At 41.4% G+C, this 17,585-nt stretch overlaps 1 protein-coding gene across 1 annotated transcript in view; it reads right to left on the bottom strand.

The window, feature by feature from the left end:
• The window catches only part of LOC113609775 (C-C motif chemokine 4), a 76,102-nt gene extending 58,970 nt beyond the window's left edge, over positions 1–17,132 (bottom strand). Inside the window, exon 1 of the mRNA XM_027087401.1 lies at positions 17,045–17,132. The gene's annotated coding sequence lies outside the window, so the exon portion shown is untranslated. The remainder of the gene's footprint in view (positions 1–17,044) is intronic.
• Positions 17,133–17,585: the final 453 nt, after the last annotated feature.

Below are 17,585 nucleotides of genomic sequence, written 5' to 3' on the forward strand. Positions count from 1 at the left end.
AACACTCCCAAACTCATTCTACGATGCCACCATCACCCTGATACCAAACCAGACAAAGATGTCACAAAGAAAGAAAAACTACAGGCCAATATCACTGATGAACATGATGCAAAAATCCTCAACCAAATGCTAGCAAACAGAATCCAATGGCACATGAAAAGGATCATAACCCATGATCAAGTGGGGTTTATCCAAGGAATGCAAGGATTCTTCAATACACGCAATTCAACCAATGTGATACGCCATATTAACAAACTGAAGAATAAAAACCACATGATCATCTCAGTAGATGCAGAAAAAGATTTTGACAAAATTCAACACCCATTTTTGATAAAAACTCTCCAGAAAGTGGGCACAGAGGGTACCTACCTCAACATAATAAAGGTCATATATGACAAACCCACAGCAAACATCATTCTCAATGGTGAAAAACTGAAAGCATTTCCTCTAAGATCAGGAATAAGACATGGATGTCCACTCTCACCGCTATTATTCAACATAGTTTTGGGAGTTTTAGCCACAGCAATCAGAGAAGAAAAAGAAATAAAAGGAATACAATTGGAAGAGAAGTAAAACTGTCACTGCTTGCAGATGACACAATACTATACATAGAAAATCCTAAAGAAGCTATCAGTAAACTACTAGAGCTAATCAATGAATTTGGTAAAGTTGCAGGATACAAAATTAATGCACAGAAATCTCTTGCATTCCTATACACTAATTATGAAAAATCTGAAAGAGAAATTAAGGAAACGCTCCCATATACCACTGCAACAAAAAGAATAAAATACCTGGGATTAAACCTACCTAAAGAGACAAAAGACCTGTATGCAGAAAACTATAAGATACTGATGAAAGAAATTAAAGACAATACAAAGAGAGGGAGAGATATACCATGTTCTTGGATTGGAGAAACAAGATTGTGAAAATGACTATACTACCCAAAGCAATCTACAGATTAAATGTAACCCCTATCAAACTACCAATGGCATTTTTCACAGAACTAGAATAAAAAATTTCACACTTTGTATGGAAACACAAAAGACCCCAAATAGCCAAAGCAATATCGAGAAAGAAAAATGGAGCTGGAGGAATCAGGCTCCCTAACTTCAGACTATACTACAAATCTACAGTAATCAAGACAGTATGGTACTGGCACAAAAACAGAAATATAGATCAATGGAACAGGACAGAAAGCACAGAGATAAACCCACGTACATAAGGTCAACTAATCTATGACAAAGGAGGCAAGGATATACAATGGAGAAAAGACAGTCTCTTCAATAAGTGGTGCTGGGAAAACTGGACAGCTACATGTAAAAGAATGAAATTAAAACACTCCCTAATACCACACACAAAAATAAACTCAAAATGGATTAAAGACCTAAATGTAAGGCCAGACACTATAAAACTCTTAGAGGAAAACATAGGCAGAACACTCTATGACATAAATCACAGGAAGATCCTTTTTGATCCACCTCCTAGAGAAATGGAAATAGAAACAAAAATAAACAAATGGGACCTAATGAAACTTAAAAGCTTTTGCACAGCAAAGGAAACCATAAACAAGATGAAAAGACAACCCTCAGAATGGGAGAAAATATTTGCCAATGAAGCAACTGACAAAGGATTAATCTCCAAAATATACAAGCAGCTCATGCAGCTCAATACCAAAAAAACAAACAACCCAATCCAAAAATGGGCAGAAGACCTAAATAAACATTTCTCCAAAGAAGAAATACAGATTGCCAACAAACACATGAAAGGATGCTCAGCATCACTAATCATTAGAGAAATGCAAATCAAAACTACAGTGAGGTATCATCTCACACCAGTCACAATGGCCATCAGCAAAAAATCTACAAAACAGTAAATGCTGGAGAGGGTGTGGAGAAAAGGGAACCTTCTTGCACTGTTGGTGGGAATGTAAATTGATACAGCCACTGTGGAGAACAGTATGGAGATTCCTTCAAAACCTAAAAATAGAATTACCATATGACCCAGTAAGCCCACTACTGGGCATATACCCAGAGAAAACCATAATTCAAAAAGAGACATGTACCACAATGGTCATTGCAGCACTATTTACAATAGCCAGGACATGGAAGCAACCTAAGTGTCCATCGACGGATGAATAGACAAAGAAGATGTGGCACACATATACAATGGAATATTACTCAGCCATAAAAAGAAATGAAATTGAGTTATTTGTAGTGAGGTGGATGGACCTAGAGACTGTCATACAGAGTGAAGTAAGTCAGAAAGAGAAAAACAAATACCGTATGCTAACACATATATGTGGAATCTAAAAAGAAAAAACTGGTTCTGATGAACCTAGGGTTAGGACAGGAATAAAGATGCAGACATAGAGAATGGACTTGAGGACACAGGGAGAGGGAAGGGTAAGCTGGGATGAAGTGAGAGAGTAGCACTGACATATATATACTACCAAATGTAAAACAGATAGCTAGTGGGAAGTAGCCGCATAGCACAGGGAGATCAGCTCGGTGGTTTGTGACCACCTAGAGGGGTGGGATAGGGAGGGTGGGAGGGAGGGAGATGCAAGAGGGAAGAGATATGGGAACACATGTATATGTATAACTGATTCACTTTGTTATAAAGCAGAAACTAACAACACACCATTGTAAAGCAATTATACTCCAATAAAGATGTTTAAAAAAAAAAAAAAAAAAAACCTGAATTCTAACTCAGGTCCACCATCTTCTCTGGCTGCTGGTTTTCTGAATAGGGTCACTATTCCTTGCCCCAAAAACTTCTCTCTCGATTTATTGGCCTGTTTTGCAGTGAGCAGTACAAGCTTGGAGTCGGTAATAAAACTACAAGAAAAGAAAAAGTATAGCATAAACAATATTTGGAAGAGAGATTGCTCAGAGGAAAAATGGAAAAGGGACAGAATTGCAGAAGCCCACATGAGGTGATGGGTGCAGGGATGTTTGTTGTGTTGTTTCTCTTTATTTTCAATCTATATTTTATGCCTACTCAATACTAAAAGAAAAATTATAAAACTATAACAATCAAGTTATAGAAAAGAAGATTTAGTATGGCCCTATTTTTTGTTTAATGGTATATGTATTTAATATGCATAATGATTATATATAGGAAAATGACTAGAAAATTACACATCAAAATGTGAATAGTGGTAAACAGTGAGTTTTTTCCTCTTCTCTGATTTTCTTAAAAATTCTATAAGAAGTATGCACCATTTTTGTTAAAAAATTATTTTAAGTCACATATAGAATTTTATAATGAAATAAATTGTATTATAATAAATAATATAATATTTGTTATAATATTTATTGTAATTATATTAATATAGTATATTATATTTATAATATATTATATATATTATAATATATTTATAATAATATAATATTAAATATACTATATATTATAATATTAAATATAATATTTATAATATATTTATATCATATCATAATATATTTATAATATTATATCATATTTATAATATATTTATTATAATATATTCATTATAATATATTTATTATAATATAATAAATATAATATTTATATTATATTATAAATTAGAATAATAAATAAATTGTATTATTCACAATTTGTCAAAGCATGGGCTATGAAACTGATTTTTTTGTGTATGATCCCAGCTGAGGAGAAAGCATGCAGAGGGAAAAGATACATCTAAAAGTGTCACTGTGGGACCACAGCATATTTCTGCTTACTTCTTTATGCTTAAGTATTTTCTAAACTTCTCCATACTGTTGCTTTTTTAATAATGAATCATGATGAATGTTTTTCTTTTGCCTCATTTTAAGAAGAACGTGCCAAAGGCCTACTGCTTACTTAAACTTGCAGAAGACCCCAAGCATCTTGCTCATGGCTGAATCTCTGGTGCCTGGACAATGCTCAGCTCATTGTATGCATTCAGTAATTCTTTATAGAATAAATGAAAGGGTAAATGAGTGAATTAATGAATGAACAGTGAGTGTTAACTAAACAGGTGGAAGAGATAAAGCAGGACACTTAGTCTCCAATTTTTATTTGACCCTTTTCTGTCCATTACAGTCTAAACGGGCATAATTCCCATGGATAAGAAGAAATTGAAGCCCAAGATGGGTAGGTAGATTGTATGACATTTCATTTCTTGGCTTGGATGAAGTCCCTTCTAGCAGCCCAGACAACTTACAGTAGATACTGATCATCTTTGTGGATTTGGGGGAGACAAAGAGGTTGTAGAATATAGGATGAGCATACAGCAATTGACTTTCCAAAGAAGGAATAGGAAAGAAGATGGATTCCATGAACTTGAGAGTGGTCAGCCACCTCTGTTATGGACAAGACTCCATATCTAAGCAATTCTTGGTAAGAAATCCTTTGTTGGCAACTTAAAAAGGAAGTGTTCACTGCAAGTCAGCATGGGTGCAGCTAGAGCAAGTGTGGCAGGAGCAACTCCACTTCCTTCTCTGGCAGCAGCAGTTATCTGAGGAACAGTGGGCTGGAAAGAGCTGTAAACAAAGGCTCTGATCTCCAGCATTTAATAAAAGTACCTGGAACCAGCTGGGAAAACAATAAAATTCAGGAAGCTAATATACAATCTATTGCAGGCTGACACATTATCGTATTGCCAGTACAAAAACAAAAACAGCACCTTTACCCCAAAAAAATCTCTTGGAGGCTTAATCTACCCCAAGCCCCCTCCCCCACTCCAGCCCTCCTTTTTTGAATAGAGAAGTAGAGTCAGTTAGGCAAGAGGGTGGAGGGTGCATGTCGCTTACAAAAGCATGGAAGGCAGATAACTCAGTGTCACCAGGAACTTAGATTCGAGAACCCAGGAGTTGGCATAGGGACCCAGGTTCTGGTATGAGTCAGCTTCTTTCATCCTTCTGCCCCTGTGTGTCCCACACCTCCCCCACATCTGATGTTCTGCTAACCAAGGGACAAAGGCCACTGTCTGCCACCCGCCCCGTCCTTTGCATACCCAGTTGCCCACAGTCAGCAGGGAGGAGAAAGGCAGCCATCAGAGGCATCCACTACATGCCTCTCCATCTCTCTCAACTTATAGAGAATGGGGAAAGGCACTGATCCCCACTTAGGCTTTTGTTTGTTGGGAGAAATCAGGCAGCTCAGACCCTCTCCATCTACCTACAGGAGGGAGACTGAAGTCTAAGGGGGATGATTCTGTGGTCTTCTCTTCCTTGTTTTCCCTTAAAGCAAATGACAAGTGTTCCTGTTACATCCACCCACCTGTTCTGCAGGATACAGCTACCTTCAGGGCCCACATGGATGAAATGGGATGCAAACTGTTGAGTGACCAGGTCCAAAGGACCTGGACGATGGACCTCACCTCCCTTCTCTCCAGTCACCTGTTCTTCTGTCTATTCCTCAAATGCCCCAACTCCATTCCCCCCTCCAGGTCTTTGCCCTTGATGTTCCCCCTCCCAGGACGAACCTCCCCTGATCTTTGCAAGTCCGGCTCCTCCTCAACAAGCCAGTCCCAACTGAAATGACACCCCCTCTGAAGAGGCTCCCCTCACTGGCTTGTTAAGCAACCTCCACTCAACCCTCAGGCTCTATCACAACCTTGGTTTATTCTCTTCCTAACTCCATCTCCTACTCCCTTTTTGTCTGATTCCCCACTATAATTTGAGCACCTGAAGAGCAGAAGCCTTGCTTTTTTTTGTCTGCCTCTGTATCCCAAGGGCCTAGAAAGTGCCTGGCACACAGGAGAGGTTCAATAAACATGAGTAGAAAAAATTAAATTTTAAAAATAATTTTTAAAATAAATAAAAAATTTAAAAAGTAAAAAAAAAGTTGCAAATCTACTGAATGAACTTCAGCCCTAAGGAAGGTCTAAATATGGACATATAAGGAAGATTTCACTCACTTAGATTATGTTACATACACCTTTCAGTAACCATGCAAAGCTTTAAAAACTTAATGAAATTACTCAAAAGTTCCCATAGCTTGTAAGCAGTGGACTCCAGGACAAAACAATGCCTCCCTCTGACTAGACCAAAAGTTCCTGCTCTTTCCATTAGAACAGGGCATTAAATTTTTCCTTTTAGTAGGGGTCATTTTCTTTGCAAACACACTGGAACCCTATTATATAAAACTGATAAAAACACAAGTGCTTAAAACCACAATGAGATATCACCCCACACCATTAGAATGGCTACTCTCAAAAGATACAGAAAATAAAAAATGTTGGTGAGGATGTGGAGAAATTGGATCTGTTGTGCACTGTTGATGGGAATATAAAATGGTACAATGGCTGTGGAACAATGTGGGAGTTGCTGAAAAAATTAAACATAGATTTGCCATATGACCCAGCAATCCCAGTGCTGGGTACACAGGCAAAAAAATAAATAAATCAAAAACAGGTTCTTAAAGAGGTATTTGTATGGCCACATTCATAGCAACATTTATTCACAATAGCTAAAATGTGGAAGCTGCCCAAGTGTCCATGCACGGATGGACAAGCAAAATGTGGTATATGCATACGATGGAATATTATTCAGCCTTAGAAAGGATATTCTGACATATGCTACAAAACAGATGAACCCTGAAGACATTATACTAAGAGAAATAAGCCAGTCACCAAAAGACAAACTCTGTATGATTCCACTTATATACGAGGTACCTAGTATGATTCCACTTACGTACGAGGTACCTAGAGTAGTCCAATTCATAGAGACAGAAAGCAGACTGGTGATTTCCAGTGGCTGGGGGAGGGGAGAATGAGGAGTTATTGTTTAATGGGATAGAGTTTCAGTTTTGCAAGATGAAAGAAGTTCTGTGGATGGATGGTGGTGATGGTCGCACAATGTATGAATGTACTTAATACCATTGAACTGTACCCTTAAAAATGTTTACGATGGAAAATGTTATGCTATATGTATTTTACCACAATGAAGAGAAATTTAAAAACCACACAGGTGCCTGATCTGAATTTGGTGGGAGTGGAGATGGGGACAGTCACCTCTGCCTGACCTCCAGGGGGGTGACCAACACATACCTGTGTCAGCACTAAAAGTCCCACATCCCAGGAACCCCCTGAGCCCCAGGCAAACCAAGATGGTTGGTACCCTACCTCTCGGTTACTACGTCATTGTGGTGTCCTTTGCAGGGACCCTGCAGCACAAACTTGAGGGTGACAAGTTACAACTCTATTCTATGGAATACACTGCCCTGCCTCTGGCTCCCCCAGTTCAATCCAGAAGAAACATGTCCCTCGGTCCTGGCTGAGCAGGGAGCCCCGTGCCCCTGTCTTGGTTGCCAAGGATCCGATCAAGCCCCCTGTGCTGGGCAGGGGGCAAGGGCTTTAAGCTCAGCCTAAGCGAGGGGTGCCAGTCCAATCCTGGCTGGTGAGGCCCAGCCATCCCAGGATCCTCTCTGGACCCAGCTCCCCACTGCCAACCCCCATCAGGCCTGAGTCTTGTGCTCAGGGTGGACACAGCACTGTACCCTCACATCCCCATCCTGGTGGGCCCTGTAGTTGCTGATCCTGAGACAGTCATCCAGGCCTCTGAGTTCATGGTCCACACCTGAGGCTGGGCTCACCCAGGGGGCTCAGCCAGGCTCCCTGGGGACAGGCAGGAGAGGAGGGCAGTTTCCAACAAAGCCGTTGGTCTCTGGGCCTCTCCTACCACCACCTTCAAGATATAAAGCAACTGTGAAACCTGGGGTCGTTCTCTGCCTTCCGCTTTTCTTCAGCTGAATTGACTTAGTTCTCATATTTTAGATACTTCGCTGGTCACAATTCCAAAGAATCAAAACTCCCGTGCAATCTTGGATTTTTCTATCTTGTGACTTCCTGAGCAGCAACCTCTTATAAATGAAGCTCAGAGCCTAGATTTAAAGGAGCCAGAGAAGCCCTGTTCCTGTAGCTGGTTGGCCACCGGAAGGATGAGGGTCAGCCTGGCTACCCTGGCCTTCCTCCTCACTCCTGCTGCCCTCCACTCCGAGGCCAATAAAGGTGAGACCTGTTAGTCTCATTGCTCTGAACAAAAAGAACACTGTGGCTGGAGGGGGTGGAAGAGGGGCTGCAGGGAGAGATGCGGGTGGCCTAGAAAAAGCAACCTGGAAGTTACTGCAAAACAGACAGCATCTTTACCAAGGATATCTCCCCATTTCTGGTTGGGACTCACTTCTGCCTCCCCTGGGGCGGGGAAAACCTGCCTCAATACAGCCTTCCTGGCCTCTGGTCCCCAACTTACAGAAGCTGATCCAGAGCCCTCCAGGCTATCTGCTCAGCTGCTTCCTGAGGACACACAGGAGCCAGGCATGAGCATAAACTGGGAGAGAGGAAACCACCAAGGATGAAACTGTCTTCATGGTTTAATGGGGTTTTATCATATTTGGATTGGTTGCCAACATTGAAAAACTGGAAACACTTAAAAATCTGTATTGCCCGGGGAGTTTACAAAATCAAGGACTGACGTGGCTTCCGGGAAGATGGCGGAAGAGTAAGACGCAGAGATCACCTTCCTCCCCACAGATACACCAGAAATACATCTACACGTGGAACAACTCCTACAGAACACCTACTGAACGCTGGCAGAAGACCTCAGACCTCCCAAAAGGCAAGAAACCCCCCACGTACCTGGGTAGGGCAAAAGAAAAAAGAATAAACACAGACAAAAGGATACGGACGGGACCTGCACCAGTGGGAGGGAGCTGTGAAGGAGGAAGGGTTTCCACACACTAGGAAGCCCCTTTGCGGGCGGAGATGGCGGGTGGCACAGGGGGAAAGCTTCGGAGCCACGGAGGACAGCGCAGCTACACGGGTGCAGAGGGCAAAGCGGAGAGATTCCCGCACAGGGGATCGGGTCGGCCGGCACTCACCAGCCCGAGAGGCTTGTCTGCTCCCCACCGGGGCGGGCGGGGCTGGGAGCTGAGGCTCAGGTTTCGGTCTGAGCTCAGGGAGAGGACTGGGGTTGGCGGCGTGAACACAGCCTGCAGGGGGTTAGTGCGCCACGGCTGGCCGGGAGGGAGTCCGGGGAAAAGTCTGGACCTGCCGAAGAGGCAAGAGACTTTTTCTTACCTCTTTGTTTCCTGGTGCGCGAGGAGAGGGGATTAAGAGCGCTGCTTAAAGGAGCTCCAGAGATGGGCGCGAGCCACGGCTAAAAGCGCGGACCCCAGAGACGGGCATGAGATGCTGAGGCTGCTGCTGCCGCCACCAAGAAACCTGTGTGCGAGCACAGGTCACTATCCACACCCCACTTCCGGGGAGCCTGTGCAGCCCGCCACTGCCAAGGTCCCGGGATCCAGAGACAACTCCCCCAGGAGAACGCACGGCGCGACTCAGGCTGGTGCAACGTCACGCCGGCCTCTGCCGCCGCAGGCCCGCCCCGCACTCCGTGCCCCTCCCTCCCCCCCGGCCTGAGTGAGCCAGAGCCCCCAGTCAGCTGCTCCTTTAACCCCGTCCTGTCTCAGCGAAGAACAGACGCCCTCCGGCGACCTACATGCACAGGCAGGGCCAAATCCAAAGCTGAGCCTCTGGGAGCTGTGAGAACAAAGAAGAGAAAGGGAAATCTCTCCCAGCAGCCTCAGAAGCAGCGGATTAAAGCTCCACAATCAACTTGATGTACCCTGCATCTGTGGAATACATGAATAGACAACGAATCATCCCAAATTGAGGAGGTGGACTTTGAGAGCAAGATTTATGATTTTTTCCCCTTTTCCTTTTTTTGTGAGTGTGTATGTGTATGCTTCTGTGTGAGATTTTGTCTGTATAGCTTTGCTTCCACCATTTGTCCTAGGGCTCTATCCGTCCGTTTTTTTGGTTTGTTTTTCTCTTAATAATTATTTTTTTATTTTAATAACTTTATTGTATTTTATCTTACATTATTTTATTTTACTTTATCTTTTTTCTTTCTTTTTTTCCTTCCTTCCCTCCTTCCTTCCTCCCTCCTCCCTCCTTTCTTTCTTTCTTTCTTTTCTTTTCTTTCTACTTCTACTAATTCTTTCTTTCTACTTTTTCTCCCTTTTATTCTGAGCCGTGTGGATGAAAGGCTCTTGGTGCTGCAGCCAGGAGTCAGTGCTGTGCCTCTGAAGTGGGAGAGCCAACTTCAGGACACTGGCCCAAAAGAGACCTCCCAGCTCCACATAATATCAAACGGCAAAAATCTCCCAGAGATCTCCATCTCAACACCAGCACCCAGCTTCACTCAATGACCAGCAAGCTACAGTGCTGAACATCCTATGCCAAACAACTAGCAAGACAGGAACACAACCCCACTCATTACCAGAGAGGCTGCCTAAAATCATAATAAGTCCACAGACACCCCAAAACACACCACCAGACGTGGACCTGCCCACCAGAAAGACAAGACCCAGCCTCATCCACCAGAACACAGGCACTAGTCCCCTCCACCAGGAAGCCTACACAACCCACTGAACCAACTTTAGCCACTGGGGACAGACACCAAAAACAACGGGAACTACGAACCAGCAGGCTGCAAAAAGGAGAAACCAAACACAGTAAGATAAGCAAAATGAGAAGACAGAAAAACACACAGCAGATGAAGGAGCAAGATAAAAACCCACCAGACCTAACAAATGAAGAGGAAATAGGCAGTCTATCTGAAAAAGAATTCAGAATAATGATAGTAAAGATGATCCAAAATCTTGGAAGTAGAATAGACAAAATGCAAGAAACATTTAACAAGGACCTAGAAGAACTAAAGATGAAACAAACAATGATGAACAACACAATAAATGAAATGAAAAATACTCTAGATGGGATCAATAGCAGAATAACTGAGGCAGAAGAACGGATAAGTGACCTGGAAGATAAAATAGTGGAAATAACTACTGTAGAGCAGAATAAAGAAAAAAGAATGAAAAGAACTGAGGACAGTCTCAGAGACCTCTGGGACAACATTAAACGCACCAACATTCGAATTATAGGGGTTCCAGAAGAAGAAGAGAAAAAGAAAGGGACTGAGAAAATATTTGAAGAGATTATAGTTGAAAACTTCCCTAATATGGGAAAGGAAATAGTTAATCAAGTCCAGGAAGCACAGAGAGTCCCATACAGGATAAATCCAAGGAGAAATACGCCAAGACACATATTAATCAAACTGTCAAAAATTAAATACAAAGAAAACATTAAAAGCAGCAAGGGAAAAACAACAAATAACACACAATGGAATCCCCATAAGGTTAACAGCTGATCTTTCAGCAGAAACCCTGCAAGCCAGAAGGGATTGGCAGGACATATTGAAAGTGATGAAGGAGAAAAACCTGCAACCAAGATTACTCTACCCAGCAAGGATCTCATTCAGATTTGATGGAGAAATTAAAACCTTTACAGACAAGCAAAAGCTGAGAGAGTTCAGCACCACCAAACCAGCTCTACAACAACTGCTAAAGGAAGTTCTCTAGGCAAGAAACACAAGAGAAGGAAAAGACCTACAATAATGAACCCAAAACAATTAATAAAATGGGAATAGGAACATACATATCGATAATTACCTTAAATGTAAATGGACTAAATGCTCCCACCAAAAGACACAGATTGGCTGATGGATACAAAAACAAGACTCATACATTTGCTGTCTACAAGAGACCCACTTCAGACCTAGAGACACATACAGACTGAAAGTAAGGGGATGGAAAAAGATATTTCATTCAAATGGAAACCAAAAGAAAGCTGGAGTAGCAGTTCTCATATCAGACAAAATAGACTTTAAAATAAAGACTATTAGAAGAGACAAAGAAGGACACTACATAATGATCAAGGGATCGATCCAAGAAGAAGATATAACAATTGTAAATATTTACGCATCCAACATAGGAGCACCTCAATACATAAGGCAAATACTAACAGCCATAAAAGGGGAAATCGACAGTAACACATTCATAGTAGGGGACTTTAACACCCCACTTTCACCAATGGACAGATCATCCAAAATGAAAATAAATAAGGAAACACAATCTTTAAATGATACATTAAATAAGATGGACTTAATTGATATTTATAGGACATTCCATCCAAAATCAACAGAATACACATTTTTCTCTAGTGCTCATGGAACATTCTCCAGGATAGATCATATCTTGGGTCACAAATCAAGCCTTGGTAAATTTAAGAAAATTGAAATTGTATCAAGTATCTTTTCCGACCATAATGCTATGAGACTAGATATCAACTACCGGAAAAGATCTGTAAAAAATACAAACATATGGAGGCTAAACAATACACTACTTAATAACGAAGTGATCACTGAAGAAATCAAAGAGGAAATTTAAAAATACCTAGAAACAAATGACAATGGAGACACGACGACGCAAAATCTATGGGATGCAGCAAAAGCAGTTCTAAGAGGGAAGTTTATAGCAATAAAATCCTACCTTAAGAAACAGGAAACATCTCGAATAAACAACCTAACCTTGCACCTAAAGTAATTAGAGAAAGAAGAACAAAAAAACCCCAAAGTTAGCAGAAGGAAAGAAATCATAAAAATCAGATCAGAAATAAATGAAAAAGAAATGAAGGAAACGATAGCCAAGATCAATAAAACTAAAAGCTGGTTCTTTGAGAAGATAAACAAAATTGATAAACCATTAGCCAGACTCATCAAGAAAAAAAGGGAGAAGACTCAAATCAATAGAATTAGAAATGAAAAAGGAGAAGTAACAACTGACACTCCAGAAATACAAAAGATCATAAGAGATTACTACAAGCAATTCTATGCCAATAAAATGGACAACCTGGAAGAAATGGACAGATTCTTAGAAATGCACAACCTGCCAAGACTGAATCAGGAAGAAATAGAAAATATGAACAGACCAATCACAGGCACTGAAATTGAAACTGTGATTAAAAATCTTCCAAGAAACAAAAGCCCAGGACCAGATGGCTTCACAGGCGAATTCTATCAAACATTTAGAGAAGAGCTAACACCTATCCTTCTCAAACTCTTCCAAAATATAGCAGAGGGGGGAACACTCCCAAACTCATTCTATGAGGCCACCATCACCCTGATACCAAAACCAGACAAAGATGTCACAAAGAAAGAAAACTACAGGCCAATATCACTGATGAACATAGATGCAAAAATCCTCAACAAAATACTAGCAAACAGAATCCAACAGAACATTAAACGGATCATACACCATGATCAAGTGGGGTTTATTCCAGGAATGCAAGGATTCTTCAATATACGCAAATCAATCAACATGATACACCAAATTAACAAACTGAAGGAGAAAAACCATATGATCATCTCAATAGATGCAGAGAAAGCTTTCGACAAAATTCGCCACCCATTTATGATAAAAACCCTGCAGAAAGTAGGCATAGAGGGAACTTTCCTCAACATAATAAAGACCATATATGACAAACCCACAGCCAACATCATCCTCAATGCTGAAAAACTGAAAGCATTTCCACTAAGATCAAGAACAAGACAAGGTTGCCCACTCTCACCACTCTTATTCAACATAGTTTTGGAAGTTTTAGCCACAGCAATCAGAGAAGAAAAGGAAATAAAAGAAATCCAAATTGGAAAAGAAGAAGTAAAGCTGTCACTGTTTGTAGATGACATGATACTATACATACAGAATCCTAAAGATGCTACCAGAAAACTACTAGAGCTAATCAATGAATTTGGTAAAGTAGCAGGATACAAAATTAATGCACAGAAATCTCTGGCATTCTTATACACTAATGATGAAATATCTGAAAGTGAAATCAAGAAAACACTCCCATTTACCATTGCAACAAAAAGAATAAAATATCTAGGAATAAACCTACCTAAGGAGACAAAAGACCTGTATGCAGAAAATTATAAGACACTGATGAAAGAAATTAAAGATGATACAAATAGATGGAGAGATATACCATGTTCTTGGATTGGAAGAATCAACATTGTGAAAATGACTCTACTACCCAAAGCAATCTACAGATTCAATGCAATCCCTATTAAGCTACCACTGGCATTTTTCACAGAACTAGAATAAAAAATTTCACAGTTTGTATGGAAACACAAAAGACCCCAAATAGCCAAAGCAATCTTGAGAACGAAAAATGGAGCTGGAGGAATCAGGCTCCCTGACTTCAGACTATACTACAAAGCTACAGTAATCAAGACAGTATGGTACTGGCACAAAAACAGAAAGATAGGTCAATGGAACAGGATAGAAAGCCCAGAGATAAACCCACGCACATACGGTCACCTTATCTTTGATAAAGGAGGCAGGAATGTACAGTGGAGAAAGGAGAGCCTCTTCAATAAGTGGTATTGGGAAAACTGGACAGGTACATATAGAAGTATGAGATTAGATCACTCCCTAACACCATACACAAAAATAAGCTCAAAATGGATTAAAGACCTAAATGTAAGGCCAGAAAATATCAAACTCTTAGAGGAAAACATAGGCAGAACACTCTATGACAGAAATCACAGCAAGATCCTTTTTACCCAACTCCTAGAGAAATGGAAATAAAAACAAAAATAAACAAATGGGACCTAATGAAACTTAAAAGCTTTTGCACAGCAAAGGAAACCATAAACAAGACCAAAAGACAACCCTCAGAATGGGAGAAAATATTTGCAAATGAAGCAACTGACAAAGGATTAATCTCCAAAATTTATAAGCAGCTCATGCAGCTTAATAACAAAAAAACAAACAACCCAATCCAAAAATGGGCAGAAGACCTAAATAGACATTTCTCCAAAGAAGATATACAGACTGCCAACAAACACATGAAAGAATGCTCAACATCACTAATCATTAGAGAAATGCAAATAAAAACTATAATGAGGTATCATCTCACACCAGTCAGAATGGGCATCATCAAAAAATCTAGAAACAATAAATGCTGGAGAGGGTGTGGAGAAAAGGGAACCCTCTTGCACTGTTGGTGGGAATGTAAATTGATACAGCCACTGTGGAGAACAGTATGGAGGTTCCTTAAAAAACTACAAATAGAACTACCATATGACCCAGCAATCCCACTACTGGGCATATACCCTGAGAAAACCATAATTCAAAAAGAGTCATGTACCAAAATGTTCATTGCAGCTCTATTTACAATAGCCCGGAGATGGAAACAACCTAAGTGTCCATCGTCGGATGAATGGATAAAGAAGATGTGGCACATATATACAATGGAATATTACTCAGCCATAAAAAGAAACGAAATTGAGCTATTTGTAATGAGGTGGATAGACCTAGAGTCTGTCATACAGAGTGAAGTAAGTCAGAAAGAGAGAGACAATTACCATATGCTAACACATATATATGGAATTTAAGAAAAAAAAATGTCATGAAGAACCTAGGGGTAAGACAGGAATAAAGACACAGACCTACTAGAGAATGGACTTGAGGATATGAGGAGGGGGAAGGGTAAGCTGTGACAAAGCGAGAGAGAGGCATGGACATATATACACTACCAAACGTAAGGTAGATAGCTAGTGGGAAGCAGCCGCATAGCACAGGGAGATCAGCTTGGTGCTTTGTGATCACCTGGAGGGGTGGGGTGGGGTGGGGAGGGTGGGAGGGAGGGAGACACAGGAGGGAGGAGATATGGGAACATATGTATATATATATGACTGATTCATTTTGTTGTAAAGCGGAAACTAACACACCATTGTAAAGCAATTATACTCCAATAAAGATGTTAAAAAAAAATAAAAATAGAAAAAAAAATCTATATTGCCCGTTTCTTTCGCAAATATGGAAGACCAAGCAGACCTGAGCCCAAGTTTCCATGAGCTAACCTCCAACTGGAACTGAGGTGGTGATGCTGTCCCCTTAGGGGTGCTGCCCAGGCCTCAGGGGTCCCCACTTCCAGGCCATACCCAGCTGCTCTCTCTGACAGGCCTGCGGGGGCATTTGAGCCTGAGACACCCGTGTCAACTTCCCTCCTCTCCCTATAAGACTTGTCTCATTGTGTATACAGCACAGTCGCTCCTGGCATGTAGTAGTCTCTCAATAAATATCAGTAGAATACAGGAAGAGGAAGCAGCAGGTGACTCTGAAAGAGGCAGGGCTGGACCCCAGGTGTCCTGACTCCCAGCTTACTGCCCTAAACAGGCCCGGTTGCCTCTCTGCTGTGGGTTGGAGCTAGGGGAGAAGGTGGCAGAGCCGGGGCCCTGGGAGGAGGTTTCCCAGGAAACCACTCTCCCAAGCTGAGTTGCAACCAAAATCAGAGACAGAAAACACTCCATGCTAGGACTACCGTGTGACATCCTGCCAGTTCAAGGGATGATGGCTATTTTCCAGGAACTTTGACTGCAAAAGGGCTTTTTACTGCTCTCCCATAATTTCAGTTCTCATTGTATGACTTCTCATCTGGAAATGGGATAAGTAGTAATTTCTCAAACGGTTGTGTGAGGAAGGGAGATAAGTCACATCAGGAACTAAGCCAGGCACCTGGCCTGTAGTAGAGGCTTAGTACAGACTTTCCTCAATTTACGATGGAGTTACCTCCCAATAAATCCATTGGAAATTGAAAATACCAGAAGTCAAAAATGCATTTAATACACCTAACCTACCAAACACCATGGCTTAGCTTTGCCCACCTTAAATGTACTCAGGACACTTACCTTAGTCTACAGTTGGGCAAAATCATCCAATACAAAGCATATTTTATGATAGAATGTTGACTAGCTCATGTAATTTTTTTAACACTGCACTGAAATGAACACCAGAATGGTTGTCTGGGTACAGAGTGGTTATAAGTGTGTCAGTGTTGAGTCTGGTGATCCCATGTCCAACCCAGAGCTGCAGCTGTTTTGCCCAGCATCACAAGAAAGGATCTATCACCTATCACCAGCTCAGGACAAGATCACAATTCAAAATTCAAAGTACAGTTTCTACTGAATGTGTATCACTTTCACACCATCGTAAAGTCAAAATATCCTAAATCAGGGACCGTCTGTGAGTACAAGCTTTTTTGTCTTCAGAGAACAGCAAAACAGAATGGAGAAATTAACTGGCTTTACAGTCAGGAAAACATAGATTCAAATTGAATTCATTCATTCATTCAATAAGTATATATATATACATTAAACGCCTACTCTGTGCCACTCACTCAGGCAACATCCTGGAATGCAGCAGTGGGCAGAAGCAGACACATCTGTTCGTAGGAAGCCTCAGTCTGGAAGCTCCGCATTGGTCAGCTTGTGACCTTCTGTGCCTCGTTTAGCCTTGCTGACCCTCAGCTTCCGCGTCTGTTCCACAGCGGTAGTAAGGCCTTTATTGCACGAAACAACCATCAGTATAAAAATCAACTTGCACAGTACTTGCCCCATTACTACTATTTGCCATTTTAAGGACAAAGTTTCAGAAAGGGTGAGTGTCCTGCCTGGAGTCACACAGCTCTCAGGAGCAGAAACAAGGACAAGTCAAACTTTCCTGCCTCCTAGCCAAGGCCCTGCTCCTCTGGGCCAAGCAAACTCCCCTCTTCTAGCATCCCCCCCTCCTCCCTGAGACCTGTGAGGGAGGGTCCTCTCAGATGCAGGGCAACAGTCCCACCCTGCTGTGGCCCACCTTGGGCATCTACTAGCATTTTCATGTGGGAATTCCTTCTCAGCATTTCTCAGGACATTATATGTTTTTCTAAATTCCAAGTC

This window comes from Aethalodelphis obliquidens, unplaced genomic scaffold (assembly GCF_003676395.1).
Source record: "Aethalodelphis obliquidens isolate GAN/ISIS:26980383/991018 unplaced genomic scaffold, ASM367639v1 scaffold58, whole genome shotgun sequence".
NCBI classification, from domain to species: Eukaryota; Metazoa; Chordata; class Mammalia; order Artiodactyla; family Delphinidae; genus Aethalodelphis; species Aethalodelphis obliquidens.